This window comes from Monodelphis domestica, chromosome 1, assembly GCF_027887165.1.
Source record: "Monodelphis domestica isolate mMonDom1 chromosome 1, mMonDom1.pri, whole genome shotgun sequence".
Taxonomy (NCBI): domain Eukaryota; kingdom Metazoa; phylum Chordata; class Mammalia; order Didelphimorphia; family Didelphidae; genus Monodelphis; species Monodelphis domestica.
Window position 1 is genome coordinate 622336461 of NC_077227.1, and position 15980 is coordinate 622352440.

The following is a 15980-nucleotide window of genomic DNA, read 5'->3' on the forward strand; positions in this document are numbered from 1 at the left end:
AGAATACTAGACACTAATTCATCTTACCATCTACTATATATATTTGGAATCAGTGTGTATAGTCCAGAAAAAAAAAAGCAAAAAAGGGAAGACTAGTTCTAGGAGTGCATAGAGGCAGACTGGGGGTTACAAGGTATAAGTATTCTTCATATGCAACCTCAGTCACATTCTACTTTGTAAACCATAGAATTTCTGCATCAAAATTAAGTGCCACTTAGCCATCTCATAGCAGAATACAAACGTAAGACTGCCACAGAGAACACAATGAAAATAACACTTATTTTAGGGAACAGGGAGAGATTATTTGGTATACACTGTGCCCACTTCCCCTGAATGCCACCATCTGCCTCTCAGCACTTTGCCCAGCAATTTTAATGGATGAAAATGAATATATGATACTAGCTCTGTTTGAAAAGAAAGGAGCAATAGTGATTTATCTCTGCCTTACAAGACAATTTGTTCATTTGCCTTGTAATGATAGCCTATGTTGACTTAAAATTCAAAAGATGACTTTAGCCAGAAACAAAGAAATTTCCACAGTACATACTCAACTTTGCAAGTGAATGCAATAGTTGGGGTGGAATATTTTGATAATGATGCACCTGCTTATTGCAGTTAGTTCATGGATCACAGATTTGTATCCAGAAGGTATCTCAAAAACCAGTTCCCTCAATTTTTAGAAGATGAAAATGAATCCAAAGGAGGTGAAGAGATTTGCCTGAGGACTGAGAGGTAGTAAAGAATTTAAACCTTCAGCCTTTTGACTTCAGAGCCAGTGTTCTTTCCCCTCTACTATGTTTGAAAGTACTTCTTAAGAAATCCAGATAAATTTATTTACCTGAAATCAGATGTCTGAGGAAAGGGATTGACTCATTTCTATTTAAAATATAATTACTCTTTTATGTATATAAAAGGGATAGAACACAAGGATCTGTGACTTCACAGATATGAATACTGATTTCAGGCCACTTAAAGAGGTTGATGAAATGAATTAGAGCTTCCTGAGGCTCAGAAAAGTTCAATAACTTGCCCATGTTCTCCCCACTCAACCATCCTCCATTCAGCTGCTAAAGTCTTTTTTTCTAAAGCTCAAGTTTAACCAAGTCATTCTCCCTACTTAATAAATCCCTATAGCTCTTTATTACCTCCTGGATCAAATGCAAAATCCTGTTTGGCATTCAAAGCCTTTCATAACTTACCCTCGTACACATAACCATACACCTTCCATGCTTCTCATACCTTACTCCTGACTAGGTACTTCTATGCAATGATACTGCTCTTCTGGCTATTCCATAAATAAGACGCTTATCTCTCACTCTGTACTTTTTTATTGGTAATTCCCATGCTCAGCATGCTCTCCCTCTTCATCTCCATCTTCTAGCTTTCCCAGCTTTCAAGTTGTAGTTAAATCCATCTGGAAACTTTTCTGCATTTCTCTTAACTCTACTTTCAACTCTGTTGACTATTTCTTAGCTAACCTGGATATAGTTTGCTTTTATGCATGTGCATGCATGTTATTTCCCTTATTAGATTATAAGCTTCTCATCTTTCACTTTTCCTTGTATCCCCAGCCCTTACCACAGGTCTTGCCACATGGAAGGTGCTTAATAAATACTTGTCAACAGATTGACTAATTGGTCATACAGCCAGTAAATATCAAGAGGTGAAATGTGAATAGAGATCTTCTTGACTTGAAATCTAGTACTCTATCTACTGCACTGTACCACCCTAACTAAAAGGCAATTATTCTCACAGCAATATTATAGTGATTTTAGAGTATTCTGTTGTTTATGTTCTCATGAGTGTTATGATTAAATTTATTTTGAGAAACTGGTTTCAGGTCTAAAAATAAACTTATTGAGTAGGGTAGCATTATAACCTATAAAGTGATAGGTCAGTAGCTTTTTCAAATGATTATATCAGTTGTATATTGACTACTGATGCTCAGATATACTTGTTTCTTATGAGGGAAATACTCATATGTGTTCAGTAGCTAGGAGTTGTCCATGATTGAAGGTTATTCCAATGAATAAGGAGAATAGGGATAACATTACAATTTTGCAACTGAAAATAAAAAAAAAAATTACACTTACCTCACTGAGCAGGATAAATTGTATATGAACTTTGTGTTCAAGCTCAGACTTCCTTAGAACTCTTTGCCTTACCTTGGAGTCTGTTTTCTACTTCTCTTTTAGATTTCATTTGATCTTCCCTGGATAACCAAGTGCTCCAGCACTGAGACACTTCTCCTACTTTTTTGCTTTGTTTTTCATTCTATTATTCTAGCAATTGACTCTCCTCCTTCATACCTCTTGCTTCTCATAATCCAACATGAAGGTGTAGTAGTGGCACAGGGAGCTCTCTAGTTGATGGAATTTGGGCAAACGCATGACTGGTTGGACTTAAAATGCTCAGGTGTTCTTCCATCTGGTCCTTCTTTTTCTAGTGTAGATCCTTACTTAATGACTGATTGCCAACCTTTGCAGTGTAAAACCCAGACATTGCATCTTGCCAGTTCCACTCTTGATTTGTTGTAAATCTCTGCCTTTGATACTCCTCTCTGTCCTTTCTTTCTAACAATTCAACTCACTGATTTTCCTGCTTGCCTTTTTATACTGACTTGGCCCAAATTCCTGATTTTATTTGTATTTAAACTTCACTCTTTCTTGCTCCCCAAGAACAGATAGTTCATCCAAAGCCATGCCCTTGAGCATTCTGTAGGGCCATAGTCCACACGGGACCCCAATACAATGTGTTTACATTCTCAGTAAGTCCACCAAGCTAGAGGGCAACCGACAGCCCTGTGAACACTTTCCATCAGTTGCTATCAAGGTTGAAAATATCCATAGCAGTTTGGAGAAAACAGTGTTCACACAGCTATGTGTAGTGGTTAATTATCGCCCAGGTCCTAAGTGATTGTCAAGATATTGTCTTTACATGGGTAATTAAGGGTTTAGGTATGGTTGGAAACCAGCATCAACTTGGGTGGTTAGGATAATGTGGAGTATGAAGTATGCAGAGAACAGACTGTGGATGGAATCCCATTAGGCTTGGGATGATTTGTATTTTGAGTTAGGGAGAGAGTAATTCATTAATGAAGCATATGCAAATTAAGGGAATGTGAATGAATGTACGGAATGGTGGCAAGTATCTTATATCTTTATCGCTTCTTTGGCTATTTTAAGAAGTGTTTTAGGTCTTCTGGTGCAGATTCTCCAGAGGTTCAAGGTATCCCATAGAGTTGGAATTCACCTTTTTTTTTGTGTCATGGAACCTTTTGACAGTCTGGTGAAACCCATTTACTCCTCAGAATAATATTTTTAAAAGCATGAGATACATAACATTGCAAAATAAATAGATTCTATTAACTATAAGTATCATATTATTAAAAATCAAGTTAAGAGATCCTAGGTTTAAAATCCTTGTTCTGGAGTAAACTCCCATGAGGGGATTTTTATCAATATATTTTCTTACAGCCTAGAGAAATTAATCATTGTAGCCAGCTTTGCAAATGTTTTCTCTTCCCTATTAGGCTGTCTAGTTCCTCCAGGGTTCTCACTTTTAAAAGCAGCTATCAGTATGTCAAACCCAGAACTCTAATCTATAACACCACTGAGAATGCAACACTTGGGATCACAAGCTGCAGAAAGAAAATACTTGACTGAAGCCATGGAGATGTCTCCCATCCAAGTAAGAGAGCAACTTGGTAAGTGTTCCAAGGAATGATCAAGACCCGGGTCATCTGAAGCTTGTTGCCCAAATGAAAGTGTTCTCTAGCTTTCCTAAGCCTTGGATTTCTGCTCTGAGGATGATCTCATGCCTTTTTAAAATATCCTAATACTAATAGGGCCAGTGATCCACTGGGTCACATTCTAACCTGACAGATGACTGTTCTCTGACAACAAAGCTAGGAGTGATTTTTCCAGGAGGTTTCTTATGGCCAGTTTCATGCATAAGCCAAAAACCAATGAATCTGCTAGCAAAGGAGGGGATCTAATTGAACGAACCACCTCTAATAAGTTAATAGAAGATATTGAAGATCTAGTCTAAAATAAACTATTGACACTCATATTTCTTGGTCCCCACTGCCCTTGGCTTGTAGACAGTATACCCAAATCAAGACCTACCTCAACACCTAGCCAAGGCAGCAAAATCACTGGTGGTGTGTACCCTCTACAACTAACTGCTTCCCCTTCACCATAAGGCACTCTCAAAGAACCAATGTATCCCTTGACAGCCAGCCAAAATTGACACCACCTAGAAGTAGCTTTCATATTTTAATTGATCATGCCAAGTACCCAAAGGGTCAGAGAAATATTAGCATATTGTGAGGATTAAGTCATTTAGAAACAAATCCTCTACACACAGAAAATACTTCCACATGCACAAAAAAACCAGCCCACTTGTTGAGTACCTCTTACAACCTCTTATACATAAAATTGGCCCAGAGGAAGATGGAGGCACTAAAACCCTAAATGAATCAGGTAGTAAGAACCACTGAAAGTTAGCTTTTGTGACCTGGATCAATGACTGTAGAAATTATGGCTTCATGGGTGACATTGGGGGAATGCAAGGGGTATCTTATCCTAGATGCCATGTGATTTCTCCCATGTTTCAGGGATACTTGGCGTTTGAGTGGATGGCTTGGAAGTAAGTGTGTACTTCTTGGGAGCACAGTGACAATTAAGTTCTGCTTTCTATTGCCAAAAGAAGTACATGGAAATTAGGTGAGGGTATGTATGCCAGGCTGTCTCTCTAGAAGCAGAAAACACACTGTCTCCCCACAATTGACCATAGTATTATATCTTCTGAGACTGTAGTGCAGAGATACTACCTTTTCAATTACTAACCAAAGAATCCTGTGGCTAATTTTGCCCAAGGTGATGCCATCCATCACCCTCATTACCTGATTAGGTCCAAGGGCAGAGACCATGCCCTACAAATATGTAACCCTTTAATGATCACATTTTAACATATGCTATCTCATTTGTCCATATCATTTTGTATGTTTTATCTTATTTGATAATGAGTTTTGGAACATCTTGGTGTCCCATTGGTTTAATGTGAATTCCTCATGTAACCCAGCATGCCAACCAGTTGTCCTGTGTAAGTGGGACTTTGCATAGAGATGAGATGGAATGCTGAGGAGAGGCATGAGTGACAATTAAGGATAGTTGGAAAGTTAATAAGCAGTCTTCTGGGAAAAAGCCCTCAGGAGACTAAAAGTTCAGTGAGTCAACTTAATACTTTACTGTCCATGCACAATAGATACAATCCACAAGCCTTGTGATCAAAGGAAAAGGTTGGGAAATCCCTAGGGATTGATAGGATTCAATCCTGAGGTAACAATAGGAGCTCTGCTCAGTTCAGGGTCCAGGAACAAACACCTGGACAGTTTTTTTTTTTCCCAGAAGTCTCTGCTCTTCAACCTTCCAACTGTCCTTAGTTGTCACTCATGCCTCTCCTCAACATTCCATCTCATCTCTGTGCAAAATTCCACTTACACCTGGGAAGCTTCCTCTCTCCACCCCTCAATTTTCAGTTCTGTAACTATAATCAAATTGGAAAGGATGTGCCAGTCATGTAGCCCATGGATCCAATCATCATCTCAGTGACTTTGAGTTCGAAGTATAAGTTCCTTGATAGCAATGCCTGCCTTTGCATCCTTAGGGCTTAGTTCAGTGATTTGTATATACTAAGTGCTTAATAAATGTTTTTTTTAATGATATTTTCATTCAAGAAGGAAGTGAGCCAGGAATACTTGTAGAATTCTAGTAGAAAAACAAAAGGAGTTTATCCCTCTAGTTCTCTAATTATATTGTTATGTATCAAAAGAACTTATGGTTCTTCCATAGCTATCTGGTCTCAATAATTTCATGACCTGTCACTATCCTTTCTTGATGATTCTCCTGTGCATTAAATGATTCTATTGACTAAATTACTCCTTCAGTGGGCATACTAACACAGCCTCATTCAGATTCCAGATGGGGATAAATGAAAAACAACTTTTTACTTCATTTGGAATGTGAAATTTCCTTTTTTGTTTTTCAACTCTTTCAGGACAGGACCTTTTAATTGGAAATGAGGGAGATAAGTAGTTCTTTACTTCATGGCTTGCCCCCAAACCAAAAGGTCATCTGTACAATAATAATGACAACTAATTTTCACATAAAACCCTAAACCAATGTGTCTCATTTCAATCTCACTATAATCACAGAGGTCTCCCTCTGTACAATAGGTAGTTACAAAGAGAGGTGTAATGACTTTCTCAAAGTCAGTCTCACATGGTTATCTGATATTACAGATAGGATGTGACTGAACTGCTTCTCAGAATGGTCTACTTGTAAAGCTTCAGACATATAAGTTTGAGTGAGAAATCTAGAATTTTTGGGCTGGACATTAAGGCTTTTAGAGAGTAGGAATCCCCAAAGGTAGAAACTTTGCTACGCTGGGTGTAACCAGGACAACAAAGAACTTTCAATGCTTATTGCTACACATTTGTTTCTAACTTCACTGCAGTCCTCACAAATCTTTTCAAGCACCCAAAACTTTGTTGGACCTCTGCCTCTGAACAGGCATTTTAGGAAATTAAAAAGATTGTTCTCCAGGTCCTGATGGTAACATAACCAGACCTGTGAAATCCTTTTGTTGTGGAAAAAGATGCCTCTCACTCGGCAGTGGGGTCTGAGCTGGCCCTTTCCCAAGGAGCTGTGCATATTTCATGGAAGCTTTCAATAGCAAAAAAAAAAAAGACAACCCCCCTCCAATTTATCAAGAAAGTACCTTATCCTTAAGCTGATATTATTTGGGAGAAAAGGAGCTTTTAAACACAAAGACCACATCTGAGGCTAGCCGTGAGATGGGGATCCAATCTCTAATGGCAATGACTGCAAAAATCTGGAATATCTCCAGTAGACCTGAAAACTCAACCAATCACAGGTCAAGTGAATCTTTTTTTCACCTGGTTTAATTTCTCCATCATGTCCATGTGATGGGCAGCTAGGTGGTACAGTGGTCAGTGTCAAACTTGGAATCGAGAAAACCTGTGTTTGAGTCCTTATCTCAAAAACTTACCAGCTAGGTGATTCAAGACAAGTCACTTAACCTCGGTCTGCCTCAGTTTCTTTGTATGTGAAATGGAGATAATGATTGCATTTACCTTCCAGGGCTGTTGTTAAGATAAAGTGAATTAGTATTAATAAAGTCAAAACCTTGCATAAATGCTTAACTGCTACCTCTATAGCACTATCACCAACATCAAGAATAGCAACATTTCAGGCCACTACAATCAGCCAAGCTGGTGCAATAGAAGTCAGAATGTTCCATATTTATTTATCTGAATGCCATCATATAATCAGGAAAATTTTGTAGCCTTGTAACCTTGCCTAGATCTTATTGAATTGATCCAACAATGACAGGAATGAGATTCCTACTCTAAAGTCTAGTTGCTTACCATCTCATGAGGGGACTCCCTGTCCCACCTTATAGCATACACATACACACACACACACACACACACAGATCAGTTCTATCTATGATCAAAAATAGATGACCTCAGTTCAAATCTGACCTCAGACACTTCCCAGCTGTGTGATCTTGGGCAAGTCACTTAATCCTCATTGCCCAGCCCTTATCACTCTTCTGCCTTGGAACCAATACACAGTTTTGATTCCAAGACCTAGGTGGAGGTTTTAAAAAAAAAAGAAGAGATGACCTCTTGGAAATACTTGAAGGGTGGAACTGAATTTTACAACATTATGATGTCTAGGCATAGAGGGGAAGAGGGAGGACCCTCCTACCCCCACTGATAGAGAAGGATAGTTCTATCTGTGGTTAAGGATTGATGGCCTCCTGAGAATACTTGACCAGTGGAACTGAGGTTACAACAGTATGGTAACAGGGCACAGAAAGACTATTTATAGGAAGAGCTAGAAAGAAACTCTGAATGAATAAATTAATGGAAAAACATTTCTTAAGTACTTACAAAGTTCAAAGCACTTGTAATACATAAGTAAAAGTAGTCTGTCCCCTTAAGGAGTCTATGTCCTGTTTGTGAGAGACAACCCCTAAAGGAACAGTGGCTAGGGAGGGGCATTTTTGCTTTGGAAAGTTGTAGAGATGGTGAGTTAAGCCATAAGGGCTCTGTTGTTCACTGGAGCAATGGCAGTCATCTTGGTTATTGATTCACAGAAATGGGAAGGGGAAAGAGGATGGAGAACACAGCACACAGACACACAGACCTTATTGGCAAGAAGATAGCCAAGAAGTATAGTGAAACCTGACTAGAATTGGGTAAAAGGATTAGAAGCTTTTAAGTTTTAATCCCTCCTTTTACAGATGAAGAAACAGCCTTGGTGAGATTGTGTCCAAGCTCCCATGGCTGGAACGAGCTTCCAAGTGAAAGTGCTAGTGTCCTTATTTTAACTATGATGCTAACCACCTTGTTCTCTCAGGTGGAGTGTGTCATGAGAAGGAACCCGCACACTTGGGCATTAGAAACAAGGGACTTGTCCCTGAGCTGCCACACTTTCTAAGGTGTGATGCTATACTACTGATAGGGGCTTTAATCACCTTCATAAGAACAGCCTGCTTTATCTCCTGTACAAGCTCCCCTCATAGTATCCAAGATAACTCATCCATTCTTTGAGGAAAATTGTCTGTTTGAATGGCCTACCTTCAAATTCACATGAGAGAGGACAGTTAGATGACACAGTGGATAAGAAGCCTGGACTTAGCATCAAGAAAACCTGGCTCTGCTCTGTGATCCTTGACATGTTAACCTTTCTGAGCCTGTTTTCTCATCTTTAAAACGTTGTACTTAATAGGCTTCTAAAAGCCATCTCTAAATCAGTGATGTTATAAAAACTTCTATATGCAGCATAGTTTTGGTCTGTCTTTTCCATCGGCCTCCAGATTAAATTTAATTTCTACATTTCTAATTATCTTTAATCTGAAAACCAGTCAAAGGTAGTCATTAGCATACTAGAGCTATAATCCCATAGTTAGAACATCTATCATCTTTGCTTGAAATTAAAAAAAAAAAACTCTTCTATTCCATCTCAAGCTGTTCCTTCCAATGGAATATCCCATCTTATCAAACTATGGTTGTTCCCTTTTTACTCATTTCTATGCTTACCCCTTGCACTGAAGTTCCAGGGATAGATGATTTACATGGTTAGCTGAGGAAAGCACAAAATTACTTAGAGAAATGCTTTTCGTGGTCAAAGAAGTTAGTGGATACAACCTTAGGGGAGTCTTTTGCAAATCAGGGAAAAAATATGACTATAAACCTGGAATTTCTGCAAATGAGGAGAAACCCTCAAAGTATCTGGTAGATTGAGTGATGAGCCTTCCCTCACTATTCAAAATGTAACTCAGCCATAGCTTGTCATAGGTCTCTCTAAATGTCCATGAGCATTCATCCTGAATTCTGTTGGTCTCTGCTTCCTCATATATGTTGACCTAAAGCTACCTCCAGGAGGGAGGGAATCTAGATACAATTAATCACAAAGAGCTGCCTTTGGGGCAGCTGAGTAGTTCAGTGAATTGAGAGCCAGGCCTAAAGATGAGAGGTCCTGGATTCAAATCTGACCTCAGATACATCCTAGCTGTGGGACCCTGGGAAAGTCACTTAACCCCCAATGCCTAGCCCTTACCACTGTTCTGCCTTGGAACCAACACACAGTTTTGATTCCAAGACAGAAGGTCTGGAAGAGGATTGGTTGAATCTACTGCCTTGTGGATTACATGAAGGCCCATGAAAATAATGGTGGCATAAGGAATTATCTACTTGTTGGCAGTCTGAGGATGGAATTTCTAGAACTGGCTAGAAGCCATGATTAGCCAGTATACAGCTAAGGTTTAAACTTGTATAGTTTGCCAAAAATGGCTCTCAAAAGTGATAAATTGAAATAACTTTTTGTCTATTATTTGGTATCTAACCTTTGTACTCTGCCTCCCACTAGCCTTTCTTTTGAAACATGTTGAAGATTTTTGGCCTTTAACATTGCTTCCGTTTCTGAAATTGCTTCCTGCTTCTGGCCCATTCAAGTTCACTGACATTTTTTTTGTCTAGCTCCCTGAAATCTGTTTGCAATATTATGCTTCTGGCCTTCATCAACCCTGAGACTTCTTTCCTATCCTTCAGCACTGTATAGGAAGAGATGGACAATAATCTCACAGGTTAACAAAATAAGAACATATTAACATGCAAAATTGGAGGGATTATCCATAAAACAAAGTCCTAGATCACTCAAAGTAAATATTCACTTCTTTTGTTATTTGAATAGACTCTTCCAAGTGCCCTTCCTTTTTCATAACTCAGATGAACTAGAACATGTACAGAATGCAATGGTGTCAATTTATATTTTCACATCTACCGTAAACAGGAAACTCATTCCTTTTTTAAAAATTTTCTCCTTTTTTCCCAATAAAGTTAAGGAAAAACTCAATTTCTGACATTTATCTCTAATAAGATTCTTTCCAACACTTCTTCCAATTCCCCAACAAAGGCAGTAGATTAATCAGCACTATGGACCAGACACAGCTTTGGCTCTTTCCTGACTTCAGCTAAGACCTCACCCAGTCATCGGAGCAAATGGAAGAATCCATTCAAAAATATATTTTATTTGTGAATTTTCCTGCACTGACTGTTTTTGGAACTTTAAGTATCAAAGAGAGCCCTTGGTCATAAACCCTGGTCATCAATAAACCTGCTTTGTTCTCCAAGATGTCCAAATTTCAGGAATTAAGGTATTTCCAACTTTACAGTAGATATGTATCTTTAAGGATATACTGTGCCTTTACCCAGAGAGATCTTCATTCAGAAATTATACAGGGTCTAGTAAGGAATCTAAAATTGACTTTGCTAAGAAAGAATGCAGTAAAAGTGTAAAGAAAAAATATACCACAGAAGCTCATGACATAAGTGAAATTTCTCTACCAGTCTTCCTCTAGAGAAAATAGAACTTTTAGTCCTATGGATAACCAGCTATTTCTATTAATTGCATGTTGGCCTTTAACATCAACATTCTTCTAGTGATGTTATGAATCATGAGATACCGTCATCTTTGAAAAATCAAAATTTCACATTCTCCAGTAGTCGGTGGAGTTGTATGATAAGTAAAAGACTCCACAATATAGCAAAAATCATTGGATTGGGATCAAAAGGACCTGGGCTTAAATTCGGACTACCACTTCTCATCTGTGTGTCCTGTTTCCTTATCTGCAAAATGCTCGTCATATTTATATAATTTTGTATTTCTCTGAATGTCAAATGAGATAATGTATATGAAGCAATTTATAAACCATGAACCTATACATATACACATATACATATGTTTGTGAGCTACTATTGACTCACCTCTTTCTACTTAATCATACTTCCTGTCTCTATTCTTCTCCAGGGACCATTATTTATTCATCTTTCTGTCTAGCCCAGCACATTATCCAAAGTAGGCATTTTATGAGTGTTGATTGAATGAACATTGAATATTGAACAAATGAATAATGACTCTAAGCAACAAATAAGCACACTGGAGTGTCTACAATATGTAGGACATTCATTCTCATGGCTCTGGATGATCCATGACTGATTTCTCCAAGAAACTTAAAGGAACAAATTATAAAGAAAACTATAAAATTATATTTTTTAATTTTTATAGATAACAACAGAGGATAAAGCAAATCATGATGAATTTACAAGCCTTACACTTTGGAAGACTTGTGTTGCTAGTGTTTGGCTGTGTGTCAAAAATGACCAATTAGTGCATTAAAAAAACAGAAGTTCAAATGCATATATAGGGGCAGTTAGGTGGCTTAGTGGATAGTCTTCAAGATGAGAAATCCTGAGTTAAATATGGGCTTAGATATTCTTTAACTGTTTTACCCTGGTCAAGTTACTTAGCTCTCACTACTTAGCCCTTGCTGCTTTCTGCCTTGGAACCAATACTTCACATTGATTCTAAGACTGAAGAGGTTTTTTTTTAACATTATTTTATTTGGTCATTTCCAAACATTATTCACTGGAAACAAAGATCATTTTCTTTTCCTCCCCGCCCCCCCCCCCACCTTTCCCTCTCCCATAGCCGACGCACGATTCCACTGTTTTTCACATGTGTTCCTATTTCTTGAAGTAAATCTTAGTATTATCGATGGTTCCCCCCTTCCCTTTTCCTTTCTTTGCCCCCACTTTCACCAAATCTTCTTGATGCCCCAATCTTTCCCTATGCAAGTTTCGTCTAACGACTCTTATGATGCATAAAATTTTTGAGAGTTACACAAAATATTTTCCCCACATATTAATATATATAATTTGATGTAAATGTGGTCCTTATAGAAGAGAGTTTGACTTAAAGAAAAAGATAAGATTTATCTCCTTTTCCCTTTCTTTCATATTTACCTTTTCATGTTTCTCTTGCTTTCTGTGCTTGGATATCAAATTTTCCACTAAGTTCTGGTCTTTTCTTAGCAAATGCTTGGAAATCTTCTATTTTGTTGAATGCCCATACTTTCCCCTGGAAGTATATAGTCAGTTTTGCTGGGTAGTTGATTCTTGGTTGGAGACCCAGCTCTCTTGCCTTTCTAAATGTCGTGTTCCATGCTTTGCGGTCTCTTAGTGTGTTAGCCGCTAAGTCATGTTTGATCCTTATGGGAGCCCCCCTATATATGAAGCTCCTCTTCTTGGCTTCTTATAGGATTTTCTCCTATTCTTGGAAGCTCTTGAATTTGGCAATTACATTCCTGGGGATTGTCTTTTGGGGATTTAGTATAGAGGGTGTTCTATGAACCCTTTCTATTTCTATTTTCCCCCTTGCTCCAGAACATGTGGGCAATTTTCTTCTATAATCTCCTGTAGAATAACACCGAGGTTATTGTTTCTCTCTGGTTTTTTGGTAAGACCGATAATTTGGAGGTTGTCTCTTCTTCCTCCGTTTTCCAAGTCTGTGACCTTTTCAGTGAGATATTTTATGTTTTCTTCTAATTCATTAATTTTTTGGCTTCGCTTTATTGATTCTTGCTGTTTTATGATCTCACTTTCTTCAAGTTGCTTAATTCTGGTCTTTAGGGACTGGTTTTGCTTTTTAGCTTTCTCTGCCCTTCTATTGGATGCTTCAAGCTCTTTCTCCAATTGTGCAGTCTTATCTATCAGACTGCTGATCTCTTTGGCTTCTTAAGATTGAGAGAGAGCAACTCCTCCTCAAGAATCCAATCTCTTGGGGCCCTTCCCCCATGAAGTGATCAGTTTCACACACTCTTCAGCCTGGCACTTTTTCTTTAGTACCAGCCTGTCACAGAATAGAAATTCCTAAAAATAATGAACAGTATATATCTAAAACCATCAGCAAGTATCATCTGTAATGGAGATAAACTGAAAGCCTTCCCAATAAGATAAATAGTAAAACAAGGATGCCCGTTATCCTCTAATATGCTCTATTATTTAATGTTGTACTAGAAACACTAGCAGTAGCAATTAGAGGAGAAAAAGAAATTGAAGTTATTAAAATAGGCAGTGAGGAGACCAAGCTATCACTCTTTATAGATGATATGATGGTCTACTTAAAGAATCCTAGAGAATCAACTAAAAAGCTAATAGAAACAATCAACAACTTTAGCAAAGTTGCAGGATACAAAATAAACCCACATAAGTCATCAGCATTTCTATATATTTCCAACACATTTTCAGCAGCAAGAACTAGAAAGAGAAATTCCATTTAAAATCACCATAGACAATATAAAATATTTAGGAATTAGGAATCTATCTGCCGAGAAAAACACAGGAACTATATGAACAAAACTACAAAAGCTCTCCACATAATTAAAACTAGATCTAAATAATTGGAAAAACATTAATTAGTCATGGGTAGGATGAGCTAACAATAAAAATGACAATACTAACCAAACTAATTTACTTACTTAGTGTCATACCCATCGAACTGCCAAAAAAACTTTTTTTAATGAATTAGAGAAAACCATAACAAAGTTCATTTGCAAGAACAAAAGATCAAGGAAATCCAGGGAAATAATGAAAAAAATGGGAAGGAAGGTGGTCTTTCAGTACCAGATCTCAAACTATACTACAAAGCAGTGATCATCAGGACAATATGGTACTGACTAAGATACAGAAAGGAGGATCAGTGGAATAGACTTGGGGTAAGTGACCTCAGCATGACAGTCTATGATAAACTCAAATATCCCAGCTTTTGGGACCAAAATCCACTATGTGATAAAACTGCTGGTAAAATTAGAAGACAGTATGGGAGAGATTGGGTTTGGATCAACATCTCACACCCTATATCAAGATAAACTCAGAATGGGTGAATAACTTGAATATGAAGAAGGAAAGTATAAGTAAATTAGGTGAACACAAAAGAGTATATATGTCAGATTGTTGGGAAAGGAAAGATTTTACGACCAAGTAGAGTTAGAAAAAATCACAAAATGTAAAATTAACAATTTTGATTACATTAAATTAAAATTTTTTGTGTAAACAAAATCAATGCAACCAAAATTAGAAGGGAAGCAACAAATTGGGAAAAAAATCTTCATAACAAAAACCTCTGACAAAGGCCTAATTACTCAAATTTATAAAGAGCTAAACCAATTGTACAAAAAAAATCAAGCTATTCTCCAATTGATAAATAGGCAAGGGACATAAATGGGTAATTTTCAGATAAAAAAATCAAAACTAGTAATAAGCACATGAAAAAGTGTTCTAAATTTCTTATAATCAGAGAGATGTGACTCAAAACAACTCTGAGTAATCACCTCACACCAAGCAGATTGGCTAACATGACAGCAAAGGAAAGTAATGAATGCTGGAGGGGATGTGGCAAAGTAGGGACATTAATTCATTGCTGGTGGAGTTGTGAACTGATCCAACCATTCTCAAAGGCAATTTGGAACTATGCCCAAAATGTGTTAAAAGACTGCCTGCGATTTGAGATAATAAGGCAAAAGACCTGTATTTGAATATTCATAACAGCACTCTTTATGGTAGCAAAAAATTGGATAATGAGGGGATGCCCTCCAATTGGAGAATAGCTGAACAAATTGTGGTATATGTTGGTGATGGAATACTATTGTGCTCAAAGGAATAATAAAGAACTGGAGGAATTCCATGTGAACTGGAACAACCTCCAGGAATTGATGCAGAGTGAGAGAAGCAGAACTAGGAGAACATTGTACACTGTGGTACAATCGAATGTAATGTACTTCTCCATTAGTGGCAATGCAGTGATCCTGAACAACTCGGAGGTATTTACAAGAAAGAACACTTTCCACATTCAGAGGAAAAACTGCGAGAGCAGCAACACAGAAGAAAAACAACTGTTTGATTACATGGGTCAAAGGAGATATGATTGGGGATGTAGACTCTAAATGATCACCCTATTGCAAACATCAACAACATGGAAATAGGTTCTGATCAAGGGCATATGTAAAACCCAGTGGAATTATGCTTTGGCTATGGGAAGGGGTGGGGCCAGGGGAGGGAGGGAAAGAATATGATTCTTGTAACCAAGGAATAGTGTTATAAATTGACGAATTAAATAAAAATAACATCATTGCTTTAGACTACATCTACATTAGACTACTACTATTATACAATATAAATCAGTTTTTGTCAAGAAATAAATTAAATTGAAACGATGTCTGTATACCCTATTCTAACAATATTGTTACAAGCTTCTTAATGGTTGACATATGAGAACTCTAGAAGGCAATTTGGTAGAAAATAAGTTTTGAATGATCTCTTATACCATATACCACAGTAAATCCCAAACTGATAAATATAGAAGTAAAAATTACAATGTAAAAAAGGTAAATGTGTATAGATTTTTTTTTTACTTTTTCTTTCATAGGTAGGACCAGAATTTATAACTAGTTATAGGATAAATTATATTATGGTCTAAAAAAGGACAAATTTAATTATGCAAAATTTTTAAGGTTTTGGATAAACAAAATAAATACAGCTAGAATCA